General features: G+C 50.3%; 1 long non-coding RNA gene across 1 annotated transcript; it reads left to right on the forward strand.

The window, feature by feature from the left end:
- The first annotated feature begins 3,874 nt into the window (after positions 1–3,874).
- Positions 3,875–27,431, forward strand: LOC147108024 (uncharacterized). Its single transcript, XR_015080511.1, has 3 exons — positions 3,875–3,989; positions 16,729–16,842; positions 27,294–27,431. It is a non-coding gene; the product is annotated as an uncharacterized LOC147108024 (long non-coding RNA).

Genomic DNA, 27,431 nt, shown 5'->3' on the forward strand with positions numbered 1-27,431 from the left:
CAAGTAACCTCTCAACACTTTCTTTCTAGGCTCACATGGTAAGAACCAAAGGCGACACGAGAAAAAACGAGCGGTTAGGATCTGGAATGCACTGCCTGAAAGGGGTGGTGGAGGCAGATTCAATCGTGGCTTTCAAAAGGGAATTGGATCAGTACCTGAAGGAAAAAAATTTGCAGGGCTACGGGGAAAGGGAGGGGGAGTGGGACTAGCTGAAGTGATCTTGCAGAGAGCCGGCACGGGCTCGACGGGCCGAATGGCCTCCTTCTGTGCTGTAACCATTCTATGATTCTATAACGGTCAGTTGGTTGAGGTACTGGATGGCTCATGTGAAGACAAACCCCAGGGCGGTTTTGATGGGCCGAATGGCTTGTTCCTGTGTTGATTCAGTTCATGCTGGCCCGGCGTTGCTAGGGAAACGAGGCATGAGGGGATGTTCCTGGCCTCCCGCCATAAGATTGTAGGTACAGAGTGGGGCCTGGTAACAAGCTAAAGAGGGGCTCCCAGGTAAGTGGGATGGCTTTTGGATCCTCTCAAGCAGATCCTCAGGCTTTTAGGCCCTCTCAGGCCTTTAGCTGGACTCTTGTTTCTGCCCTCATTTTCCTGAGCAAGGCCTGCCAGTGGGAGGGCCTGTTTTGGAGGTGCGTTATCTGGGCGCAAAGCGGCCTTACCAGACGCAGCATCTTATGCCTGGGTGTAAGTTGGCATAGGGGGGACTCAGCACTAGTATGTTTCAGTATGGTTACAGGATGTTTTACACAAAGGGCAGGATTTTGTGAATGGAGGTGAGTTGGAGGCGGGACTGCTGCTTGTCGTGTCAATGTCCCGCCTCCATCCTCGCCTGACCAATCAGAGGGATTTTCCCCTTATTGAGCTTGTTAAGCCCACCCGGCAGACTCAGCAGGCCAATTAGGGAGGAAGTCACTGACAGGTCACGTCAACGTCAGATGTGCTATCTGTCAAGATTTCTTGAAAGAAGAAATGACAACGTTTGACAGTTCTGTGAAACACTGCCATTCTCTTTAGTTTGATGAGCCTTTGTGGTGAGGGCTCATCAAACCTTTCAACTTTGTAAATTTCACGTCTGCAGGATCAGAGGATCCAACAGCCATTATGTGAAATTGACAAGGAGAATGTCAGCTCTCCCCATCCAGCGCAGCTAAAGGCTGCAGAAAGAAAACAAGGTAAGTGCACACTTTTTTAAACTTATCACTCGCCTTACATACTTACCACTCCACACTTGCACTCATCACTCACCTCTACATCTTACTTCCAGGTGCCTCCGACCCCCGCAGACTTCCTCCACGTCTCCTCCAACCCGGCAGGGTTCTCCGAGGTCGGGAAGCCTTCACCTGTGAAGGTAAAATGGCACTAATCCCTTTTTTCTGCCTGTTAACTACCTGTTAACAGGCAGTTAAAAGGATTAAATGCCTTCCCACCTCCAGGAGACGGGACCCGAAGCTGCACATCCTCCCGCCTCCTGGCAAAAGGGCACGGAGGCGGGATGGGGGGGTGAGTTTGCCATCCGCCCCCACTTTCTCCGATTTTACCAGCTGTCCCGCCTCCATACCCGCCTCCTCGGGGCTTGGAGAATCCAGCCCAAAGAGTTACTTCCTTTATTTAACTGACCTTGGATGGAATTACATAGAATGTACATCACTCGACCCAACTGGTCCGTGCTGATGTTTATGCTCCACGCGAGCCTCCGCCCACCCCTCTTCATCTCACCCCATCAGCATATCCTTCTATTCCTTTCTCCCTCGTGTGTTTATCCAGCTTCCCCTTAAAGGCATCAATGCTCTTCGCCTCAGCCACTCCCTGTGGCAGCGAGCTCCACGTTCAGCTTGTCGATGAGGCTATTTTATGTGCGACGTGTTTGTGGTATTTCTGTTTTTATACTTAAATCAAAATCCAGCTGGACTCATGCAGACTCCAAGCTTGAGGTGCTGATGTTGAACTGCCCCTCACTTCCTCAATACAACACCCTCCAAACAGAGTTCAAGGCCAGCTGCCTTGGCCCCAAGCTCTGGAATTCCCTCCCCTAAACCTCTCCGCCTCTCTCTCTTCCTTTAAGACCTTCCTTAAAACCTACCTCTGACCGAGCTTTTAGTCACCCCTCCTAACATCTCCTTCTTTGGCTCGGTGTCAATTATTGTCTGATTTACGCTCCTGTGAAGCGCCTTTGGCCATTTTTCCAAGCTGAAGGCGCTATATAAATGCAAGTTGTTGTTGTTGTTTCTGAAAGCCTCCATTTTGCATATACAACAGCAATCTCATTTATACAGCGCCTTTAACATCCCATAATAGGAAGTTGAAAGGCTTTTTACAGGGGGCGGGGTGTGGGGGGTGGTGGGGGAAATGGTTTAGTGGGCATCGAGCAGGAAGTAGACGAGTGGTTGGGGGGCGGGGTGGGGTTGGAGGGGGAGGATGCGATTGAAGACATGGTCAAAGAGGAGGCGTTTGTACCTGACGAGAAAGGTAGCAAGGCGGAGGGGGTTTAGCGGGAGAATTAGAGGGTAACGGTCTGATGGGAGAAGGTGTAAAGGACCAGAGTCAAAGACCAGTGGGGTCGTGCGAGACCAGAGGGCAGAATGGATATGAACTGAAATGATCTGTTCCTCCTACTCTCGGTAGCACAAAGAAATCGTAATCTTCGGCCCCAAAGTCAAGGGCCTAGAAATTGAGTGGGGTTAGCGCCCAATTAGCGGCGCTGGAGGGCATTGCGCTGGAATTATAGCTGTTTCTGAAATTGACTTGGGCCCTACCATCGGCGTTAGCCGGTAGCGCTGCGCCGGCACCGGTGACGTCATCGGTGTGCGCAGCGTCCCGGTTGCCGTGGTAACCCGGCCCCAAGCCCAAATTCAGTTGCGCCCGCCTCGCCCGTGGCAGGCACAACCAACGATTGTGGAAAGGGTTCTTACACGCCTTTGCGCCGGCACATAAAGGTGGAGCGGCGGCCGGCCGCGTTCCCGGCGGCCGCCTGCCCGCACCTCCCTTCCCGGACTCCTGCATCACCCCCCCCGCGGCCCTGATGTGTGTGTGCTGCGAGCCCGGCACTTCCCCGAGGTGCCGGGCTCAGATGTCGGGGGAATCCGCCGGTCAGTTGTCGGCTGCAGGCAGCTCCTCCTTAACAGAAGGAGGAGGCCTGCAGTTCCCCAGCCTGCCGCACCGCATCGGGTGCCGCAGCGGGGGATTAGCGCCGGAAAACCCAATTGAACGCCCGTTTTGAGGCGCTAAAACCCTCCTTTAGCGCCCGCCGCCGTCTGGGCCCGGCGCAACCGAATTTTCGTCGGGCGCTGCCGCATTAACGCTGGCGCAAAATTTCTGGCGCTACAGCCCTGGCGAACCCACAACTCAATTTCTAGGCCAAGGTGTTACCAGTGAGCCAAGATTGGTCAAGTGACAGAACATAACACTGATGGGTCCACTTTCAGTTTTTTTTTCAATGCAATTCAAATCGCTTTATTGGCATGATGACAAGGTACATCTTATGTTGCCAAAGCATCGAAAAACATTCATGGTTGAACACATAAATACAGATCTATCCATACAGTGTATAAACAGATATATCCCTGAGTGTATAAATATACATTCATATAATTTGTATATACTCTTTTCTTATATTTAGTGGTTGTCCCTCTGTTTATGGCAAGCTGTAACATAGTGTGCTGCTAAGGTTACACAATTTCTCTCTTCCCCTAGTAGGTATGGGAGTTTTTGGTCGTCATTCAAATTTCTGAATTCCGGGCATATTTTTGTGAATTTTGGGTACCAATCAAAGCCACGCTAATCCCAGCAGTTTCTACCTCCACTTCTCCTCATGACGTTGCTCTGCTTCTTGCTAATTAGTTTTCCTGTGTTTTCCTTATTCCCAGAAGAGGCAAACCCTTGCCAGACGAACCCTTGCCTACACGAGGGGACCTGCTTGTCCAACAGTACGATTTACACCTGCAACTGTGTGCCCGGGTTCGCCGGAGAGAACTGCGAGATAGGTAAGGCACTGAGTGAAACGTGGAAACGCTGGCGGGAAGAGAGCAAGCTCCTACTGCGTCCTTAATAGCAACATGTTTCCTGCGGTTTTCGTCTCGCTGACTAAGCCCCTGCCTGGAGACTTATCGTGGTCTGTGGAGGTATCTCAAGAACTTGGCTGATTCCGGAATTCACTTCCACCCAGGTGTGAAGCGAGAAGGCTAGTGATTGATAACCTCACCTCGAATTTGTCCTCTCCTCTCCTGAGGGCATTGAATTAGCCTTGGGGTAAAGCTTCAGGAATGTCAGGTGACCTCCAGTACCTTACGCAAATGTTGCCAATTACCTTAAATCTGGGTCCTCTGCTTACCGGCCCTTCTCTGCCAATGGAAACAGTTTCTCCTTATTTGCCCTATCAGAACCCTTCATAAAAATTTATTGGACTCAGCCTTGAAAGCTCCAACATCCACAGCCTTCTGCAGGAGAGATCTCCAGATTTCTACAACCCTTTTGGGGGAAGAAATTGGGTCGCGCCCCCAAAAAATGAACGCTCCCGCAGCCAAAATGCACTCGCAGCGCCCCAAGAGGGAAGCAGGGCACTACTGGAAGCACCCCGCCTCCCTCTTGGGGCGCTGCGAGTGAATATACGTCGCGCCGCGGTACTGCAGGCCTTCCTCCCCTTAGTAAAGGGGAGGGGCCTAGCGCAGCGCGACCCGGGGCCCAGCTGGGCTACCAGGGATCGGAGTGCTGGCAAAACAGCCCGGCATTCAAGAGAAGTGCCGGGCTCATGGAGCGCAGCCGGCACTCGGCGGGGCAGGAGGCCGGGGACGGCAGCGGGGGCAGGTGCTGGCAGGTGGCCAGCAACAAAAATGGCCGCCCAGCACCTCCCCTTTAATTAGCGCCGCCTCGGCCACAGGTAACCCCCACCCTGACCCCGTCGGACATAGCGTCCGGCGGTAAGTCAGGGGGCGCTACAGAAGATCGCGGCCGGGGCGCGAGCGGGACGCTGCACACGGCGATGGCGTCATTCTCGGGATGTGGGCGTCGCTGGCAAGGTCGGTATTTTATTGCCCGCCTCCTAGTTGCCCTGAGTTTGGTGCAGCTGACTGGCTTCCTTGGCCACATTAGATGGCCGATCTTCTTCTTCTTCTTAGGCAGTCCCTCGGAACCGAGGATGACTTGCTTCCACATTAAAAATGAGTTCTCAGGTGACTGATGAGTCCAATGCGAGACCTACAGTCCCTGTCACAGGTGGGGCAGATGGTGGTTGAAGGGGCGGGTGGGTGGGGTGCTTGGGTTGACGTGCGCTCCTTGCGCTGCCTGCGCTTGGCTTCCGCTTGCTCCCGGCGAAGAGACTCGAGGTGTTCGGTGACTTCCCGGATGCTTCTCCTCCACTTTGTGCGGTCTTGGGCCAGGGATTCCCAGGTGTCGGTGGGGATGTTACACTTTTTCAAGGAGGCTTTGAGGGTGTCCTTGAAGCGTTTCCTCTGCCCACCTGGGGCTCTCTTGCCGTGCTGGAGCTCCGAGTAGAGCGCTTGTTTTGGGAGTCTCGTATCGGGCATGCGGACAATGTGACCCGTCCATCGGAGCTGATCGAGCGTGGTCAAAGTTTCGATGCTGGGGATGTTGGCCTGAGCAAGAACACTGACGTTGGTGCGCCTATCCTGCCAATGGATTTGCAGGATCTTGCGGAGGCAGCGTTGGTGGTACCTTTCCTGTGCTTTGAGGTGCCTGCTGTACATGGTCCATGTCTCTGAGGCATACAGCAGGGCGGGTATCAGATCCAAGATGGCTCCTGTGCGGGCAGCTCCCTAGGGAGCTCCTTTGCCATCGAGAGAGCTGATATCCACTCACTCGCACACACACGCACGCATTTTGTGGGGTGGGTGGGGTCATTGGATGGCGATCAGGAGCAGGAAGGCAGGCTGTGTTTTTTTCTCAGCTCATGAATGCCACCATCGCCCCAGCTGAGATCAGCTGACAGACTGGAGATTGGACTTGGGGCTTCTTTCCGTCTGCGCGACTTTGCCCCACATGAGGCTCAGCCTTATCGGGAGGGCCGTGTTTAGCTCAGTGACTAGTTTCCACAATTGTTCGACAGCAGGTACCAAAAACGTTGACAATTATGCTGGCGTTATGTGGTAAGCTCAGTATTTTTTGTTAAATCCCTTTGGATTTTTCTTTGTAATTCCTGTGATAGCGTACGGTCATTGCGTTTTCTGTCTACTCACCCTTGCCCTCTGTACGTCAAAAGTACCTCATTGACTGTGAAGCGCTTTGGGACGGCCTGAGGTCATGAAAGGCGTTGTATGTCAGCCGGGGCTCAGTGGGCAGCACTCTCGCCTCTGAGTCAGAAGGTGCTGGATTCATAATCCCACTCCAGAGACTTGAACACAAAATCCAGGCTGACACTGCAGTGCAGTGCTGAGGGAGTGCTGCACTGTCGGCGGTCCCATCTTTCAGATGAGACGTTAAACCGAGGCCCCGTCTGCTCTCTCAGGTGGACGTAAAAGATCCCACAGCCACTATTTCGAAGAAGAGCAGGGGGAGTTCTCCCCGGTGTCCTGGGGCCAATATTTATCCCTCAATCAACATCACTAAAAACAGATGATCTGGTCATTATCCCATTGCTATTTGTGGGAGCTTGCTGTGCACAAATTGGCTGCCGTGTAACCACAGTGACTATACTTCATTGCACTCCTCCAATTCTGGCCTCTTGCGCATCCCCCATTTTAATCGCTCCACCATTGGCGGCTGTGCCTTCGGCTGCCTGGGCCCCAAGCTCTGGAATTCCCTCCCTAAACCTCTCTGCCTCTCTACCTCTCTCTCCTCTTTTAAGACGCTCTTAAAACCTACCTCCATCTGCCCTACTATCTCCTTAAGTGGCTCGATGTCAAATTCTGTTTGATAATTGCTCCTGTGAAGCGCCTTGGGACGTTTTACTCTGTTAAAGGCGCTATATAAATACAAGTTGTTGTTGTAGGACGTTCTGATTTTGTGATATAAATGCAAGTCTTTCTTTTTTATAATTTCAAGTTTTTCTGTGTAAACCTGGTGACTCAGTAGCGAATAAAAACAAGACTTGTCTTTATCGCGGGTCTTCCCACAGCATTGGATTAGCTGAACGAACATCAGCCAATGAATTACTTTCTACGTATGTACATGTGACAGGCATCACACACCAACGCAAACCGCAGCGAGATGAATCATCAGTTAACCTGTTGCCCGTGCTGCCGTTTGAAGGATAAATGTTAGTCAAAGAACCGCCTGCTGCTCACTGACTAGCGTCATTCGATCTTCAATATCGGCCTCAACAGGTTGAGTGGGCCTCGGTTCATTGCCTCATCCGAGGGACCGCACCTCCCACAATGCCTAGCTCTAGACTCTCCAGCCAGGGGGAAACAACCTCTCAGCATCTACCCTGTCAATCCCCCTCAGAATCTTGTATGTTTCAATGAGATCACCTCTCACTCTTCTAAACTCCAGAGAGTATCGGCCCATTCTACACAATCTCTCCTCATAGGACAACCCTCTCATCCCAGGAATCAATCTAGTGAACCTTCATTGCACCGGCTCCAAGGCAAGTATATCCTTCCTTAGATAAGGAGACCAAAACTGTGCCCAGTACTCCCGGTGTGGTCTCACCAAGGCCCTGTACAATTGTAGCAAGACTTCCTGGCCTAGAAATTCATTAAGGCGCTGCCAGCTTTGCGCCCAGTTAACGCCTAAAGGGTGATTTTGCGCCAAAAATGAGTTTGCGCAGATATTCAGCGCAGCGGTATTGGCGGCGGTAGCCGTTAGCGCTGCGCCGGCACCGATGACGTCATTGGTGTGCGCAGTGCCCCGGTTCCGCCCCGAAACCGCGCCGATCCCCATATTTAGTTGCGGCCGCCTCCTCTGAAGCGGCCGCAAACAACGACCAGAAAACGGGGCCGTCCTGCTGCCTTAGTGGGGCGCTTTAAAGCGGAAGGTGCGGCCGGCCGCTTTTGCGGTGGCCGCCTGCCCGCACCTCCTTCCCCGGCCTCCTCCACCGCCCCCCCCCCCGCGGCATTGCCGGCTGCTTTCCGCGAGCCCGGCACTTCTCCGTGGTGCCGGGCTCATTTGCCGGCACTATCCAGCGGCGATCTCCCCGTTGCAGGCAGCTCCCCCTTAAGAGAAGGAGGAGGCCTGCAGTACCGCAGCCTGCCACTGCGCAGCGCCTGGCGCAGCAGCACCAAGAGCAGGAGGCGGGCACACCCTGGTATAGCGCCCGCTTCCGAATTGGGGCGCTAACAATGAATATCTGACGATCGCTATAGGCTTCCCGCCCAGCGCTAACTTTTGGGCGCTAGGCAGCTGGCGGGGCCATAGTGAATTTCTAGGCCATTACTCTTATACTCCAACCCCCCTTGCAATAAAGGCCAACATGCCATTTGCACAAAATGGGCAGCGGCGAATCGGCCTCCCATTTTACACAACAACAACAACTTGCATTTATATAGCGCCTTTAACATAGCAAGGAGCTTCACAGGAGCGCTATCGCATGCCGAGCCAAATAAGGAGATATTAGGACAGGTGATCAAAAGCTTGGTCAAACTCTGGATCTATATACAGCTGAGACAAGCATGGACCTCAATGGACCAAACGCCCTACCCTTTCACTCCCACGGAATAAAATCAGCATGGACCTTCCCATTCAACAACAACAACAACTTGCATTTACACAGCGCCTTTAACGCAGTAAAACATTCCCAAGGCGCTCCACAGGCGCCTTTACCAAACAAAGGAGATATTAGGGCAGCTTGGTCAGAGAGGTCGGTTTTAAGGAGCATCTTAAAGGAGGAAAGAGAGGCGGAGAGGTTTAGGGAGGGAATTCCGAAGCTTGGGGCCCAGGCAGCTGAAGGCACGGCCGCCAATGGTGGAGCGATGGAAATCGGGGATGTGTAAGAGGCCAGAGTGTGTCATCCTCACAACAGTTTTTTATAGTGCGGAAGGAAGCCATTCGGCTCATCATGGCCATGCTGGGTCTCTGTGAGTGCTGTTCACTTAGTCCCTTGCCTCTGTCCTTTCCCTGCACCTTTATTAATTTCATCTTTTTCAAATATCTATCCACTGCGCTCCAAAAGTAATTAGTTATGTGACATACTTGGAGATATTTGGACAATGTGATTAAACACTCTGGGCAATTCTTTCAAGCTGTAATTCATTCCTATTGAATAAAATAAGCATGGACCAAACCCCTTCCCAGTCACTCCTATTATATAAAATCCCAGGTTAACAACACCTTCCTATTTTTTTTAATATTCGTTATGGGATCTGGGCATCGCTGGCAAGGCCGGCATTTATTGCCCATCCCTAATTGCCCTCGAGAAGGTGGTGGTGAGCCACCTTCTTGAATCGCTGCAGTCCGTGTGGTGAAGGTACTCCCACAGTGCTGTTAGGGAGGGAGTTCCAGGATTTTGACCCAGCGACGATGAAGGATCGGCGATATACTTCTAAGTCAGGATGGTGTGTGACTTGGAGGGGAACTTGGATGTGGTGGTGTTCCCATGCGCCTGCTGCCCTTGTCCTTCTAGGTGGTAGAGGTGGCGGGTTTGGGAGGTGCTGCTGAAGAAGCCTTGGCGAGTTGCTGCAGTGCATCTTGTAGATGGTACACACTGCAGCCACGGTACACCAGTGGTGGAGGGAGTGAATGTTTAAGGTGGTGGATGGGGTGCCAGACAAGCGGGCTGCTTTGTCCTGGATGGTGTCGAACTTCTTGAATATTGTTGGAGCTGCACTCATCCAGGCAAGTGGAGAGTGTCCATCACACTCCTTACTTGTGCCTTGTAGATGGTGGAAAGGCTTTGGGGAGTCAGGAGGTGAGACACTCGCCGCAGAATACCCTGCTTCTGACCTGCTCTTGTTGCCACAGTATTTATGTGGCTGGTCCAGTTAAGTTTCTGGTCAATGGTAAACCCCAAGATTCCCAGATTCACGCCTGTTTTATATGGTTGTAATGGATCAAATCCTTTACCATTCACTCTCATCGCGTTGAATTCTGTGTCGAATGTAGAAGTACTTGATTGATTATTCTCAGTGACTAACTTTCAGTTATGGGTGACTGATTTCCTTCTTCAACAATGAAATGGTAGTTTCACCAGAAAAAATAAAGACTTGCATTTCTATAGCGCCTTTCACGACCACCGGACGTCCCAAAGCGCTTTACAGCCAATGAAGTACTTTTTTGAAGTGCATTCACTGTTGTAATGTAGGAAACGCGGCAGCCAATTTGCGCACAGCAAGCTCCCACAAACAGCAATGTGATAATGACCAGATAATGGCCCAGAACTTCGGGTCTCCACGGGTGAGTACGCACGGGGTACTCACCTGTAGGCCCAATGGAAGTGTTGGTTTCTTGCGTGCACTGCGCATACGCGGGAAACCGGCACTTCCATTCCCCTAGAAAGGAGGGGTTAAGAGTTCGAACGTGTGCACGGGAGAGGCGGCGCGTGCGCATCGGACTCACATTTTTTTGCAGGTTTTCCCGGGAGGGTAAGTCTCCAGAAGTTAGACATGTAAAAAGCAGTCGCAAGGCCTGCTTTTTACAAGGTAAGTGGTGAATTAATTAAAATTAAAACATTTTTTCCACAGGTTTATTATTTTTAAATACTTTAAAGAAAGGTAAGTTTATTTTTAGCCCAGTTAGAAAATAAAATTATTTTTTTCAAAAATTTAAATTATTGTTTAAAATAGTTATTTCATGTAATTTATAGTTTATTTTAAAAATGTGATGTTTTTAAAAAAATGTATTTGAAGATGTGGTGATGTTTTGGGGCTCATAGTATTTATAAGTTTGACAGCCCTTCCTGTCAAACTTATGAATGAAGCAATCCCTGCTCCGATTGGCTCCCCATGGCCCACATGATCCCAGGGGACACATTGAACTAACTGTGCCCCTGGGATACGCAAGCACTGCGCGCCGGCAGTTGGAGGAGGCCCAGGATCGGAATTCCACGCGGGCCCACAGCTCAACGGCCGGCGCGCAAGGTAAGTGCAGGTCGGGGGCTTGAACCCGCGGGAAGTTCCCGACCCGAATTTCTGGGCCAGTCTGTTTTTTAGTGATGTTGGTTGAGGGATAAATATTGGCCCAGGACACCAGGGATAACTCCCCTGCTCTTCTTTGAAATAGTGCCGTGGGATCTTTTACATCCACCTGAGAGAGCAGACGGGGCCTCGGTTTAATGCCTCATCTGAAAGACGGCACCTCCGACAGTGCGGCACTCTCTCAGCACTGCATTAGCGTGTCAGCCTAGAATTCTGTGTTCAAGTCTCTGGAGTGGGGACTTGAACCCACAACCTTCTGACTCAGAGGCAAGAGTGCTACCCACTGAGTCACGGCATACACCAGTCAGCTAATTCAGTATGTAGATGTATGTAGATGATTAACAGCCATTTGTCCCCCTATCATCGAATTTTATAGTGCGGTAGGAAGCCATTCGGCCCATCATGGCCACGCTGGGTCTCTATGAGTGCTGTCCACTTAGTCCCTTGCCTCTGTCCTTTCCCCGCACCTTTATTTAATTTTATCTTTTTCAAATATCTATCTACTGCGCTCCAAATGTAATTCGTTATGTGACGTACTTGGAGATACTTGGATGATCTCTGTAATTTGCTCCAGCCCCACAACCCGACGAGATCTCTGCGCTCCTCCAATTCTGGCCTCTTGAGCATCCCTGATTTTCATCGCTCCACCATTGGCGGCCGTGCCTTCAGCTACCTGAGCCCTGAGCTCTGGAATTCCTTCCCTAAACCTCTGAGTCAGAAGGTTGTGGGTTCAACCTCTCCGCCTCTCTCTCTCCTCCTTCAAGACGCTCCTTAAAACCTACCTCTTTGACCAAGCTTTTGGTCATCTGCCCTAATAATCTCCTTATGTGGCTCGGTGTCAAATTTTGTTTTATAACACTCCTGTGAAGCGCCTTGGGAAGTGTTACTTCAAAAGCACGATATAAATGCAAGTTGTTGTTGTTGATGTGATTTAGACACTCTGGGAAGTTCCTTGGAGGCGTACTCACCTACCAGCGATACTTCACCCTGTAACACCGATGGAAAGGGAGCGTCTCCAAGGACATTCCCGGCCTTTGTCATTTCAAGTATTTTTATGTTTCAAAATTTCTCATTACACAATGACCCAACCTAACCACGACCAATGAATGAACGTCGAAGCACATTGCATTACTTGAATTACTTCCCTGTCTTAGCTACTTTTGTTCTGTTAATGCCTTTTCGCTGCTTCCCCGAGATAATCTCCCCACAGCATCAGCAGCTTTTCAACCACTGTGCAATTTGTTAAATGGTCCAATTTCAGGCTCTTAAACCCATTAACTGCTGCAGGAGTCAGTACAAACGACTCTTGACTTATACACCGCTCTCTTCATTTAGTTTTGTCTTACAAAGCAAGAGCATCCAAATGTTTTGTCTGTTTGGGTCACTTAGATAGTTAGCTAGGGGTTGCCAACCTGCCAGGATTGCCCTGGAGTCTCCAGGAATTAAAGGTTAATCTCCCGACGCTGTCGCCTGCAACGCCCCGGGGAGAAAAACCACAGGACCATTAAACAAAATTGTGTTTTTTTCCCATATTCTACGGGGAAAGAGGAATGGGGAGTGGGACTAATTGGAGAGCTCTTCTAAAGAGCCGGCACTGGCACGATGGGCCGAATGGCCTCCTTCCTTGCTGTAAGATTCTATGATTCTACGACCAGTGCACATATCGAGAAATTCCACCCCCCCCGCCCCAGTCTGTCGTTATCCGACCAGTTCCCGATATGCACTCTAGCCCTACGCCAGGAACACTGGAGTGGCCCTAAAGTTTAAATCCACATTCCCAGTAAACTGCAGACGTGTCTCAGCGCTGACACTTCTTCTTTCGGATGGTAGTAGTAAAACAAATCAAATGTCAATCTCTAAGTCAGATATCCGGGCCAAAGCTTCTGGTGTAACAGCGTGGATATCTTGTAGGCTGCATGCGAATTTCCTCTGAGGGCAGTGCTCAATGATGTGCTCCGGGGTCTGATTAGGAGCTCCACAGTCGCATGATGGGGATGCTTCAATCCTCCATCTGTGGAGAAGGTGGCAGCATCGATCATGACCGGTTCTGAGGCGGTTGATGGTTCTCCACTGTTTGCGAGGAAGGTTTGATCCTTCAGGTTGTACTGTGGGCTCCTCTATAAGGAATCCATTCCGTATGTCACAGCGCTTCCAAGCATTTCGCCATCGGTCATCAAGGCTGAGGGGAGATTGCTGAAGGGCCTTGGCGACAGTCCAGAATGGCCTTCTAGATTTGAGACGGGTTGGTGGTAGGTTGTTCAAGTCGGCCTGGCTCGGCATGTCTTTGCTGGTGTCGTGGTTGTATTCTCTGGAGACTGCATATTCGCGGTGTGGGTGTGGTGGTGCAATGTTTGCAAGCACGGGCAGCCAAGGTATTGGTGGCGATAAAAGCGTACCAGTGATAATTCTCATAGTAGAATTCAGCTGGACATCAATGGATTTGACATGCGGACTCGATAGCCATGCTGGAGAGCAGTACTCTGCTGTAGAGTACACCAGGGCGAGTGCTGCCATATGGAGGGTTTGAGCGTCTGCTCCCCATGTGGATCCAGCGAGTTTCTGGATCAAGTTCCCTTTTTAGTTTCTTCCCAAGGTTCTAGAGATGTTGCCTATATGACAGGGTGCGATCAAGCATGACTCCTAAATAGGAGGTTTTTTTTGGCATGGTTTACCTCTGCGCCGCAGAAGGAGACTTTAAAGCTTGGTTTGCTTGATGGGTGTTGAGGTGGAACGTCGAGGTGACCGTCTTTTGCGGGTTGGGCTGAAGTTGCCATTGGCGGAAGTAGGCCTCCATCCTCTGTAAATCACTGGTCAGGGTCTCCTCGGTGACGGACGGATTCATGTTTTGCGTGGCCAAGGCAATGTCATCAGCATATACGAGCTTGCGGGATTCTGTTTCGGGCAGGTCACTGGTGTAAACGTTGAATAACACGGATGCCAGGACAGAACCCTGTGGGAGTCCATTGTTCAATGTCCTATGTCTGCTCTTCTGGGTGCCAGGCTGCACACTAATTTTGGTCATCCCTGTTTGGCACAAAAATAAAACAAAAAAGGTGACTCAACCGTGGCTAACAAGTGAAATTAGGGATAGAATAAGATCCAAGGAGAGGACATATAATTTGGCCAGAAAAAGCAGCAAACCTGAGGATTGGGAACAGTTTAGGATTCAGCAAAGGAGGACAAAGGGATTCATTAAGAGGGGGAAAATAGAGTATGAGAGTAAGCTTTCAGGGAACATAAAAACTGACTGTAAAAGCTTCTATAGATATGTTAAGAGAAAAAGATTGGTGAAGTCAAGCATAGGTCCCTTGCAGTCAGAATCAGGGGAATTTATAATGGGGAACAAAGAAATGGCAAACCAATTAAATACATACTTTGGTTCTGTCTTCACAAAGGAGGACACAAATAACCTCCCAGAGATGTCGGGGAACATAGGGTCTGATGAAAGGGAGGAATTGAATGAAATCAGTATTTGTAGGGAAATGGTGTTAAGGAAATTGATGGGACTGAAGGCCGATAAATCCCCAGGGCCTGATAATCTTCATCCTAGGGTACTTAAGGAAGTGGCCCTAGAAATAGTAGATGCATTGCTGGTCATCTTCCAAAATTCTATAGACTCTGGAACAGTTCCCATGGATTGGAGGATAGCTAATGTAACCCCACTATTCAAAAAAGGTGGTAGAGAGAAAACGGGGAATTATAGACTGGTAAGTCTGACATCGGTAGTGGGGAAAATGCTAGAGTCCATTATAAAAGATGTAATAGCAGAGCACTTGGAAAACAGTGACAGGATCGGACAAAGTCAACATGGATTTACAAAAGGTAAATCATGCTTGGCTAATCTACTGGAATTTTTTGAGGATGTAACTGGTAGAATAGATAAGGGAGAACCAGTGGATGTGGTGTATTTGGACTTTCAGAAGGCTTTAGATAAGGTCCCGCATAAGAGATTGGCATGCAAATTTAAAGCACATGGGATTGAGGGTAAGGTACTGACTTGGATAGAGAACTGGTTGGCAGACAGGAAGCAAAGAGTTGGAATAAACGGGTCTTTTTCCGAGTGGCAGGCAGTGACTAGTGGGGTATTGCAAGGATCGGTGCTAGGACCCCAGCTATTCACAATATATATTAATGATCTAGACGAGGGAACTAGATGTAATCTCTCCAAGTTTGCAGATGATACAAAGCTAGGTGGGTGTGTGTGCTGTGAGGAGGATGCCGAGAAACTCCAGAATGATTTGGACAGGTTGGGTGATTGAGCAGATGCATGGAAAATGCAGTATAATGTGGATAACTGTGAGGTTATCCACTTTGGTGGCAAAAACAGGAAGACAGATTATTATCTGAACGGCAATAGATTGGGAAAAGGGGAAGTGCAATGAGACCTGGGTGTCCTTGTGCACCAGTCGCTGAAGGTAAGCATGCAGGTGCAGCAGGCGGTTAAGAAGGCAAATGGTATGTTGGCCTTCATAACGAGAGGATTCGAGTACAGGAACAAGGATGTCTTGCTGCAGTTGTACAGGGCTTTGGTGAGACCACACCTTGAGTATTGTGTGCAGTTTTGGTCACCTTATCTGAGGAAGGATGTTCTTGCCATGGAGAGAGTGCAGCGAAGATTCACCAGACTGATACCTGGGATGGCAGGAATGACGTATGAGGAGAGATTGGGTCGATTAGGCTTATATTCGCTAGAGTTTAGAAGAATGAGAGGGGATCTCATTGAAACTTATAACATTCTAACAGGACTGGACAGACTGGATGCAGGAAGGATGTTCCCGATGGCGGGGGAGTCCAGAACCAGGGGTCACAGTCTAAGGATAAGGGGTAAGCCATTTAGGACAGAGATGAGGAGGAATTTCTTCACCCAGAGAGTGGTGAACCTGTGGAATTCTCTAGCACAGAGGGCGTTGAGGCCAATTCATTAAATATATTCAAGAAGGAGTTGGATATATTTCTTAAGGCTAAAGGGATCAAGGGATATGGGGAGAAAGCAGGGACAGGGTACTGAATTTGGATGATCAGCCATGATCGCATTGAATGGCGGAGCAGGCTCGAGGGGCCGAATGGTCGACTCCAGGCCCAGGAATTTCAAAAAGGACAAACCAGCGAGTAAGAAATACAACAACTTGCATTTACCTAGTGCCTTTAACATAGTCAAAACGTCGCTCGCGCTTCACAGGAGCGATTATCAAACAAAATCTGACCCTGAGCCACATAAGGAGGTATTAGGGACAGGTGACCAAAAGTTTGGTCAAAGAAGGAGGTTTTAAGGAGCGTCTTAAAGGAGGTGTAGAGAGGCGGAGAGTTTCCGGGAGGAAATTCCAGAGCTCGGGCCCAGGCAGCCGAAGGCACGGCCGCCAATGGTGGAGCAATTAAAATTGGGGATACTCAAGAGGCCAGAATTGGAGGAGTGCAGAGATCGCGGAGGGTTGTGGGGCTGGACGAGGTTACAAATAAGTGGAACGAGGACTGAGCAGTCTGGGCTTTGGGGGGGGAGTGGGGGATGAGGGGGATTAGGGTCATCACACATGGCCCTCGGGTCAAGGGTTGGACAACCCCTGCCATGAAAGGTCGACACCCGAACCGTTAACTTAGCTTTTCTCTTTACAGATGTGGGCAGACCTGCTGAGCTTTTCCAACCTATTCCGTTTTTTATTCATCTAATGATTTTCTTTAACGATTTTTTTTCCCCCTCCAGATATTGACGAATGCCACTCCAGTCCGTGTGAGAATGGAGCAACCTGTGTCGATGGGGTCAATTCTTTCACGTGCCTCTGTTTGCCGAGTTACGCTGGCAGCCTGTGCGAAGAAGGTAAGGGAGCCCAGCCGATCACTTTCCCCAGTCCATGCCTCTCCTTCTCCAGAGGTTCTTACTGCGGCAGGCAAACCTTACTGAACGGGGGAGAAGATGGGCCCAGTTTCCCCCGATTTCTTTACACTGTTTATTGGCCGCCGCCCCTGCCTCAGCCCATCTGACGCTGAAACCCTCATCCACGATGTTGACATAGAAACATAGAAACATAGAAGATAGGAGCAGGAGTAGGCCATTCGGCCCCTCGAGCCTGCTCCACCATTCAATGAGATCATGGCTGATCATCCAAATTCAGTACCCGGTCCCTGCTTTCTCCCCATATCCCTTGATCCCTTTAGCCTTAAGAAATATATCCAACTCCTTCTTGAATATATTTAATGAATTGGCGTCTACTGCCTTCTGTGGTAGAGAATTCCACAGGTTCACCACTCTCTGGGTGAAGAAATTCCTCCTCATTTCTGTCCTAAATGGCATACCCTTTATCCTTAGACTGTGACCCCTGGTTCTGGACTCCCCGACCATCGGGAACATCCTTCCTGCATCTAGTCTGTCCAGACCTGACAGAATTTTATAAGTTTCAATGAGATCCCCTCTCATTCTTCTAAATTCCAGCGAGTACAAGCCCAATCGACCCAGTCGCTCCTCATACATCATTCCTGCCATCCCAGGTATCAGCCTGGTGAATCTTCGCTGAACTCCTTCCATGGCAAGAACATCCTTCCTCAGATAAGGCGACCAAAACTGCACACAATACTCAAGATGTGGTCTCACCAAGGCCCTGTACAACTGCAGCAAGACATCCTTGTTCCTGTACTCAAAGCCTCTCGCTACGAAGGCCAACATACCATTTGCCTTCTTAACCACCTGCTGCACCTGCATGCTTACCTTCAGCGACTGGTGCACAAGGACACCCAGGTCTCGTTGCACTTCCCCTTCGCCCAATCTATTGCCATTCAGATAATAATCTGCCTTCCTGTTTTTGCCCCCAAAGTGGATGACCTCACATTTATCCACGTTATATTGCATCTGCCATGCTTCTGCCCAATCAACCAACCTGTCCAAATCATCCTGGAGTTTCTCAGCATCCTCCTCACAGCACACTCGCCCACCCAGCTTTGTGTCGTCTGCAAATTTGGAGATATTACATCTAGTTCCCTCGTCTAGATCATCATTAATATATATTGTGAATAGCTGGGGTCCAAGGACCGATCCCTGCAGTACCCCGCTAGTCACTGCCTGCCACTCGGAAAAAGACCCGTTTATTCCAACTCTTTGCTTTCTGTCTGCCAACCAGTTTTCTATCCAATTCAATATCTTGCCCCCAATCCCATGTGCCTTAACTTTACATGCTAACCTCTTATGCGGGACCTTATCGAAAGCCTTCTGAAAGACCAAATATGCCACATCCACTGGTTCTCCCTTATCTATTTTACCAGTTACATCCTCAAAAAATTCCAGTAGATTAGTCAAGCACGATTTACCTTTTGTAAATCCATGTTGACTTTGTCCGATCCTGTCACTGTTTTCCAAGTGCTCAGCTATTACATCCTTTATAATGGACTCTAGCATTTCCCCCACTACCGATGTCAGGCTTACCGGTCTGTGTTTCCCGTTTTCTCCCTACCACCTTTTTTGAATAGTGGGGTAACATTAACTACCCTCCAATCCATGGGTACTGTTCCAGATTCCATCGAATGTTGGAAGATGATCAGCAATGCATCTACTATTTCTAGGGCCACTTCCTTAAGTACCCTAGGATGTAGATTATCAGGCCCTGGGGATTTATCGGCCTTCAGTCCCATCAATTTCCTTAACACCATTTCCTTACAAATACTGATTTCTTTCAGTTCCTCCCCTTCATCAGAACCTATGTTCCCCGACATCTCTGGGAGGTTATTTGTGTCCTCCTTTGTGAAGACAGAACCAAAATATGTATTTAATTGGTTTGCCATGTCTTTGTTACCCATTATAAATTCCCCTGATTCTGACTGCAAGGGACCTACGTTTGACTTCACCAATCTTTTTCTCTTCACATATCTATAAAAGCTTTTACAGTCAGTTTTTATGCTTCCTGCAAGCTTACTCTCATATTCTATTTTCCCCTTCTTAATTAATCCCTTTGTCCTCCTTTGTTGAATCCTAAACTGCTCCCAATCCTCAGGTTTACTGCTTTTTCTGGCCAAATTATATGTCCTCTCCTTGGATCTTATGCTATCCCTAATTTCCCTTGTTAGCCACGGTTGAGTCACCTTTATTGTTTTATTTTTATGCCATACTGGGATGAACAATTTCTGTAGTTCATCCATGCAGTTTTTGAATGCTTACCATTGCCACCGTCAACCCTTTGAGTGACATTCCCCAATCAATCCTACCCAACTCGCGCCTCAGACCATCATAGTTTCCTTTATTTAAATTCAGGACCCTAGTCTCTGAGTCAACTACTTCATTCTCCATCTTAACGCACTATTCCAGTGCTCTCCTGATCTACCACCTCCGTAAACTTGAGCTCATCCGAAACTCTGCTGCCCCGTGTCCTAACTCGCACCAAGTCCCGGTCACATAGAAACATAGAAACATAGAAGATAGGAGCAGGAGTCGGCCATTTGGCCCCTCGAGCCTGCTCTGCCATTCAATAAGATAATGGCTGATCTTCGACCTCAACTCCACCTTCCTGCACTATCCCCATATCCCTTAATATTCAAAAATCTATCGATCTCTGTCTTGAATATACTCAATGACTGAGCCTCCGCAGCCCTCTGGGGTAGAGAATGCCAAAGATACTCACCTGCAAATTCTCAGTACAACTGAGTTTATTTCTTGGTTTTGTTAATGGCGCCGTTGGACTGGCACTAGGTTGGGAAACAAGGGTCTGACCCGAAACGTTGACTCTATTTTCTCTCCACTGATGTTGCCTGGCCTGCTGAGTTTTTCCAGCATTTTCTGTTGTTATTTGGGAAACAGAGTGTTGGAATAAAAGAAAGACTTGCATTTCTATAGCACCTTTCACAACCTCAGAACATCCCAAAGTGTTTTACAGCCAATGAAGTACTTTTGAAGTGTAGTCACTGTTGTAATGTGGGAAACACGGCAGCCAATTTGCACACAGCAAGTTCCCACAAACAGCAATGTGATTATGACCAGATCATCTGTTTAGTGATGTTGATTGAGGGGTTAATATTGGCCAGAACACTGGGGAGAACTCCCCTGCTCTTCTTCAAAATAGTGGCCATGGGATCTTTTACGTCCACCTGAGAGAGCAGACAGGGCCTCGGTTTAACGTCTCAGCCGAAAGACGGCACCTCCGACAGTGCAGCACTCCCTCGGCACTGCACTGGGAGTGTCAGCCTAGATTTTTGTGCTCAAGTCTCTGGAGTGGGGCTTGAATCCTTGACTTTCTGACTCAGAGGCTCGACAATACTGCCCACTGAGCCAGGGCTGAGCAATTCTGCCGTGTCTGCTTCTACAGTGTCAGAAGCAAAGGGTTAATGCAAAGAGTAATCCTGGCTAGGACTACCGTACGCTACTGCTGCAGCAGCTAATGGAGCATGAGGGATCAATTACAGAACTGGGTTTTAAGGATAGTGGAAGGAGCAGTTAGAAATGAGATAGTCTGTCATCTCATTGGGAAGGTACTGGAGCGTGACTGCACAACTGCTGGGACCCTGATTACTGAATGCAGATATACTGCCCCTTGCAGACAATCATCATCAACCAGACGACAGGAGAGGATGAGCATGGAAATGTGGGGGTGGACGAGAGACTGTTAGGACCATGGGAACAGGAGGAGGCCATTCAGCTCCTCGAGCCTGTTCCGCCATTCAGTGAGGTCATGCCTGATCTGTATCTTGACTCCATCTGCCCGACTTGGCTTCATATCCTTTCATACCCTTGTCTAGCAAAGATAAAGACAGAGACATGGAAGAACGGAAGGCAGGGAGAGGAAGAAAGAAGTGTAGGAGGGACAGAGAGGAAGAGGAGGGGAAGAGGAAGAGAGAAAGGGAGTGGCAGAAGGGAGAAATGAGGCATGGTAGAGGGAGAGAGAGTGAGAGAAGGAAAGAAATGTGGGAGAGAACATGAGACCATAAGAACATAAGAAATAGGAGCAGGAGTCGGCCATTCGGCCCCTTGAGCCTGCTCTGCCATTCAATGAGATCATGGCTGATCTTCTGCCTCAACTCCATTCACCGGCCCTATCGCCACATCCCTTGATGCCCTTACTAGTCAGAAATCTATCGACTTCTGTTTTGAATATTGAGAGACAGAGAGAGAGGAAGTGGGAAAGGGAAAGCAAGAAATTGGGGAGGGGCAGAATGAGAAAGAGAGCTTGAGAGTAAGAAAGGACTGTGGGAGAGCGAGAAAGGAAGTGAGAGGAAGAAGAAAAGAGGAGAGACAAAGCAAGCGAAGGATCAAGAAAGCACCAACCAAGGAAACATTGAGTCAGTAAGAACATTCTTGGTCTAAGAAGGACAACGTACGACAATCAGACTAATGGCTGACCATGTATCAGTTTGAGAGATTCTAGATTTTTCTCTCTCCTCACCACCCCCCCCACCACCCCACTGATGTGCCTCAATAATTCCGAGACTCGATGTTAGCGAAACAAAACAAGGCTTTTATTAACTTAGAAAGTAACACGTAAGAGAGAGAGGTATCTTCCTTCTGGAGACTGAGGCCAGACTGAGCTAGCTTACAAAAGGGGCCAGGTATGGGCGGAGCCCTACACACAGCACATTCCAGCACATTCCAATAAACAATACAATGAGGACTGGGGGAAGGGAAATGACACTGAAACCGACCACAGTCACAGGCAGTGATGAATGGAATATTTCATCACATTCACCCCTTCTATAGATTTAGTCTGTTCGGGGGTTTGATAGTCCTCTGCGACCGACGTGGCTGTTGTGGTGCCGCGGGTGTCGGCTGGGTGTCCCCGGTAGCCTCCTGGGTCTCTGCCGGGGGTGCCGCCAGGGTTGTTGAAGGGGTAGTTGGTGGGGGTGCCGTTGGTCGATGTTCTTCCGGGGGTGATGAAAGAGTAGTGGGTGGGTAAGAGTTGCTGTGATCGTTGTTGCTGCTATTGCCGTGGTTGTTGTCGATGCCGGCTGGGGCGACGTCTTTTATGGACACAGTGTCCTCCCTTCCGTCGGCGTGCCGGACATATGCGTATTGGGGGTTGGCGTGGAGTAGGTGTACTGGCTCCACGAGAGGGTCCGTCTTGTGGCCCCTCACATGCCTTCGCACGAGTACCGGACCTGGGATGGAGAGCCATGACGGCATGGATACGCCTGAGGTGGATTTCCGGGGAAAGACAAACATTCGTTCATGAGGCGTGGCATTAGTGGCCGTACACAATAGCGACCGTATCGAATGGAGCACATCCGAGAGGACTTCCTGCCAGCGGGGGATAGGGAGGCCCTTGGTCCTTAGAGCTAGAGTGACTGCTTTCCATACTGTCCCGTTCTCTCGCTCCACTTGGCCGTTACCCCGGGGGTTGTAGCTGGTGGTACGGCTCGTGGCGATCCCCTTGGACAGCATGTACTGGCGTAGCTCTTCACTCATGAAGGACGCCCCCCTATCCGTATGGATGTAGCTCGGCATACCGAACAGGCAGAACAGGCTGTTGAGGCATTTAATGACCGTGGCGCTGGTCATGTCTGGGCAGGGGAAGGCGAATGGGAACCGGGAGTATTCGTCCACAATGTTCAGGAAGTAAACATTGCGGTCGACGGACGGGAGGGGGCCCTTGAAATCTAAGCTGAGCCGCTCAAAGGGCCGTGTAGCTTTGATTAAGTGGGCTCTATCTGGGCGGTAGAACCGAGGCTTGCACTCAGCGCAAGTGCGGCAGTTCCTGGTCAGAGACCGAACTTCCTCAATCAAGTAGGGTAAGTTACGGGACTTTATGAAGTGGAACAGCCGCGTGACCCCTGGGTGGCAGAGGTCGTTGTGGAGGGTCTGTAGCCGATCCCCGGTGGCGCTGGCACACATCCCTCGTGAGAGGGCGTCAGGGGATTCGTTAAGGGCCCCTGGCCGGTAAATGATGTCGTACTCGAAGGTGGAGAGCTCGATCCGCCACCTAAGAATCTTATCATTTTTAATCTTCCCCCTCTGTTTATTATTGAACATAAACGCTACCGACCGCTGGTCGGTAAGTAGGGTGAAGCGTTTGCCGGCTAGGTAGTGGCGCCAGTGGCGCACTGCCTCCACGATGGCTTGGGCCTCTTTTTCCACGGCGGAGTGTCTGATCTCGGGCCCTTGGAGGGTCCTCGAGAAGAAAGCTACGGGCCGCCCCGCCTGGTTGAGGGTGGCCGCCAAGGCGAAGTCAGACGCATCACTTTCCACTTGAAATGGAGTGTTCTCGTCCACTGCCTGTAGTGTGGCCCGCTCAATATCCTGCTTAATGCTTTTGAAGGCGGCGTGGGCCTCAGCAGAGAGCGGAAAAGAGGATGCTTTCAAGAGGGGGCGGGCTTTGTCGGAGTAGTTGGGGACCCATTGGGAATAATAAGAAAATAACCCCAGGCACCTTTTCAGGGCTTTGGGAGTGTTGGGCAGGGGCAGCTCCCGTAGGGGGCGCAATCGGTCGGGGTCTGGTCCGATTTCCCCATTCTCCACCACGCTGCCTAGTATGCAGAGGCGCGTGGTGTTGAAAACGCACTTGTCCTCGTTGTAGGTGAGGTTGAGTTTTTGTGCGGTTTCCAGGAACCTCTCGAGGTTCGAGTCGTGATCCTGCTGATTGTGGCCGCAGATGGTGACGTTGTCGAGGTAGGGGAAGGTTGCCTGCAAGTGGTGGTCATCGACCATGCGGTCCATCTCCCTCTGAAAGACCGAGACCCCATTCGTCACCCCAAAGGGGACTCTGAGGAATTGGTAGAGGCGTCCGTTCGCCTCGAAGGCGGTGTACGGGCGGTCCTCTGGTCTGATAGGGAGCTGGTGGTACGCTGACTTGAGGTCGATGGTGGAGAACACCCGGTATTGGGCGATTTGGTTCACCATTTCTGATATGCGGGGTAGCGGGTAGGCGTCTAGTTGGGTGTACCTGTTGATCGTTTGACTATAGTCGATCACCATCCGTTTCTTCTCGCTACCCCTTACCACTACCACTTGGGCGCGCCACGGGCTGTTGCTGCGTTCAATAATGCGCTCTTTCAGGAGCCTGTCTACCTCGGTCGCGATAAACCGCCTGTCCTCCCAGCTGTACCTCCTGCTTTTGGTCGCTATTGGCCGGCAGTTAGGGGTAAGGTTCGCGAATAGCGAAGGCGGCTTTACCTTCAGGGTAGCCAGACCGCACACTGTGAGGGGCGGCTGGGACCCACCGTACTTGAGCGTGATGCTTTGGTGGTTGCACTGGAAATCCAGGCCCAAGATCACGCTCGCACATAGGTTCTTCATGATTAATACTTTAAAATTATCGTATACAGTTCCGTTAACGCCCAATTGTACCGTGCAGTAACCCAGAATGGTTGATGTCTGGGTTTTATCAGCCATGGAGATGGTACCCTGAGCAGGGACCACCTTTAGGGAGAGTTGTTGTGCCAGTTCAGGGTGGATAAAACTCTCCGTGCTTCCACTGTCAATTAAACATTTAACCCGGCACCCGTTTACCTCGATGTCCACCATTGATTTGGATAGCGGGTGCGGCCTGGTCTGGTCCACTGTGACCGATGCCACTGTAGGGCCCTGATCGATACAAGATGGCGTCCACGCTGTCTGCTCATAAGATGGCGGACCCCACGAGGTCGGGCAAGATGGCGTCCAAGATGGTCGCTCCCACGGCGCACACGCGGCGGTGGCGGGTTTTCCGGCGGTTGGTTTTCCGGCGGGGTTCCCTCTGCACACCTTCCCGAAGTGCCCCTTCTTACCGCACTTAAAGCAGGTGGTGCCTTTCGCCGGGCACAGGTTTCTGGTGTGTTTTGGCTGCCCGCAGAAGTAGCAGTTGGGTCCCTGACGCGTCGCGGCTGTCGTAGGGCTTCTGGGGGGAGAGCGGGGCCCCGCCGGTGTCGGGCTGCCGGGCGGGGAAGATGCCTTCCAAGATGGCGGCGCCCTCAGTGCACACGTGGCGGCGTGGACGGCGCGGGCTGAAGAGTAGGCGTCCGAGTTTCTCTGGGCCACATCCAGGGATCGCGCGGTGTCCGCAGCCTGTTTCAGGTCCAACCCCATTTTTTCCAGCAGTCTTTGCCGGATGTAAGTGGAGCTGAGGCCTGTGATAAAGGCATCGCGAACAAGCTCGTCAGTGTACACTGCGGCTTTTACATCTCGGCACTTGCAGTCTTTGCCAAGCATTTTCAGGGTGCTTAGGAACTCCTCCACCGATTCCCCAGGTCGCTTTGCGCGAGTAGCGAGCAGATGCCTAGCATACACCTCATTCGTCGGCTGCTGGTAATGCGCCTTTAAGATGTCGCAGGCGGCCAGGTACGTATCGGCGTCTTGGATGAGGGGGTAAACCCGGTGGCTTACCCAATTCCGCAGAATTCCGAGTCTCATCCTCGCAGCGTCCGTAGCGTCTTTGACGGCTGCGGAATTGTCCAGGACGAATTCCATACACTCAAACCAGTGTCCGAAGTGTGCTGATGCGTCTGGAGCATGTTGATCCAAATCCAAACGTTCGGGTTTCAGGAGTTGATCCATAGTGTTGAAAAATAAGTTAATAAAATTGATGTGCCTCAATAATTCCGAGACTCGATGTTAGCGAAACAAAACAAGGCTTTTATTAACTTAGAAAGTAACACGTAAGAGAGAGAGGTATCTTCCTTCTGGAGACTGAGGCCAGACTGAGCTAGCTTACAAAAGGGGCCAGGTATGGGCGGAGCCCTACACACAGCACATTCCAGCACATTCCAATAAACAATACAATGAGGACTGGGGGAAGGGAACTGACACTGAAACCGACCACAGTCACAGGCAGTGATGAATGGAATATTTCATCACACCCACCCCCCGAGACAATTGGTGAATTGGTTTCTGCCGGGACTCCCCACAGCCCCGTTGGTTCCCCACCTCAGCCCTAAGTGGAGCGGCAGGAGTTAATAGCTCCAAGATATAAACAGGATATCAGGAAGGCTTCAATTCGGGCCTTCAGTACTGAGGGAGCACTGCACTAGCGGCGACGCAGGTAAACGATCCCATGGCACTATTTTGAAGAAGAGAAGTTGACGTAAAAACCCAACTGGTTCGCTCATGTCCTTTTAGGAAGGGAACCGGCCGTCCTTACCCAGTCTGGCCTACCTGTGACTCCAGTCCCACATAACGTGGCTGACTCTCAACTGAAGTGGGCCTCGCGAGCCCCTCAGGTGTATCAAACCGAAGGCCCACCACCGCCTTCTCAGGGCGGCTAGGGGATGGGCAATAATTGCCGGCCTTGCCAGCAATGCCCACATCCCGAAAATGAATTTTTTAAAAAGCAGGAACGAAGAGAGGAGAGCAGAGAACACGGGAAGTGAATTCATGGACTGAGCGTATAATCAGCTGGGATGGATTTCCGGAGGGATCGATGAACCGATCAGATTGCTATGGAAGGGGAGCCTGGGCAGTACATTACTTCTAACTTGGAAAGTATTACCCCGGGGAGTCCTGTCCATTAACTAGGCCGGCACTGTAAACCTCCAAGCCAGCGCGTTACAGAGGGGAAGATGCTAATAGCTTTCTCTCAATTAGCTGAAAGTGGTAGACTTGTCTTACAACTGGTTACGATGGAATGCTCTTCATTACTTTTAAGGTCAGCCGGTTTATACCAGAGACACACAAACAGAATGCGTGACATGCTCTCCCACAGCGGTTCAGTAAATATTCCCAGTACGTTAGTTAAAGACAAAGTATCAATTCTTCTGTTTGTTTCTTTCCCAATCAGACGGAGGCTGATTCAGCTTATTACGTCCTGAGATGTTTTATGTACTGTGTTCCACAAACAGCTCGACTGATCAATACACGTGGGGGCAAAGGCTTAATGAAGAACGATCTTCTCCAGCCCTTTCCCTGAATGTTAATTTTCTTTCCCAGTGTTCACCCTTAACCTTTCACACCATCAGTTACGCCTCTCCACCGCTCTCTCCACCTTTAAAATCCTTCTCAACCACACTTTCCATCGCCTCTCCTAATCTCTCCCTTCCCGAATTGCCGTCCATTTCGTTATGCCCCTCTGTGAAATGCCTTTTTATTACGTTGAGCCTTTAATCAATCCACTCTCGGGATGTGGGCTGTTGTCATAACTTTTGTTCCCATTTCCCTGTCAACATTTACAGGATTGTAATTTGCTATGTCAACATTTTCCATGTGTCAGTGGTCACGGTGTATTTGTGGGCTCTGGCCACCAGCAGGCGCTGCGCAGCAAATTGCTGAGGGCTCTCTTCCAACTCCGCCACCATCTTGTGTATGACAAAAACCTTCTACTCATCAACTGAGAGTGGGCAGCACCATACGCAGTTCATTGGCAGTAATTTTTGAACTCTTCCTCTGTCACCTAGATACGGAGGGATGTGATCACAACTGGCAGAAGTTCCTGGGCCACTGCTATCGATATTTTTCCCACAGGCGCTTGTGGGAGAATGCTGAGAAGGATTGCCGAGGGCATGGGGCTCACCTGGCCAGCATTCACTCGCCTG

Source organism: Somniosus microcephalus, chromosome 13 (genome assembly GCF_052327205.1).
Source record: "Somniosus microcephalus isolate GS21.2 chromosome 13, FLI_Smic_1.0, whole genome shotgun sequence".
Classification (NCBI taxonomy): Eukaryota; Metazoa; Chordata; class Chondrichthyes; order Squaliformes; family Somniosidae; genus Somniosus; species Somniosus microcephalus.